Source organism: Arachis ipaensis, chromosome B06 (assembly GCF_000816755.2).
Source record: "Arachis ipaensis cultivar K30076 chromosome B06, Araip1.1, whole genome shotgun sequence".
NCBI lineage: Eukaryota > Viridiplantae > Streptophyta > Magnoliopsida > Fabales > Fabaceae > Arachis > Arachis ipaensis.
Window position 1 is genome coordinate 25,501,592 of NC_029790.2, and position 842 is coordinate 25,502,433.

Genomic DNA, 842 nt, shown 5'->3' on the forward strand with positions numbered 1-842 from the left:
AGAGAGAGAGAGAGAGAGAGAGAGAGAGAGAGAGAGAGAGATTGTGCGATCTGCTTGGATATAATTAGATAAATAGTATTATTCTCTTTTATATACCAATAAATACCTGTCTAACATCTAACTCAATCTAAAAAAATAATAATAATGAAATTCATATGTTAGAATAGAAACAACACAAAAATTTCTAAATATACGAGGAACTAGGGTTTAGGGTTTAGGGTTTAGAGAGAGAGAGAGATTGTGCGATCTGCTTGGATATAATTAGATAAATAGTATTATTCTCTTTTATATATCAATAAATACCTGTCTAACATCTAACTCAATTTAAAAAAATAATAATAATGAAATTCATATGTTAGAATAGAAACAACACAAAAATTTCTAAATATATGAGGAACTAGGTGTTTAAATGTTAGAAACAAAAAACAAGGAAACAACCCACTTTAAAGAAACATACTATATACAAAATAATTAGAGTCAAATATGTGGTGAACAAAGTTAATGGAATTCACCTTTACTAATTACTATAAGCATACCTATATTGATATATAAGATGCAAATTGTGTTAATGTATAAACTAAAAAGAAGTTCATGGAGAAGATAAAATAGAATCTAATCCATTAACGAGGAGAATAGAGAATAGTGTAGCTAGTAACATTCTATAGTTCCACGTGATCTATTATTCTCGTCCTGGTAAATAAAGTTATATTATGTGGACACATTGCTAGCCTCTAATTTATTATCTATGTATTTTCCATGCAGTGTAAGATTTGCACTTTCAAGAAGAAGAAATGAATGAAGTATAGTTTACTAGTGTCGCAAGTCTTGTGGGTCAAACTCGT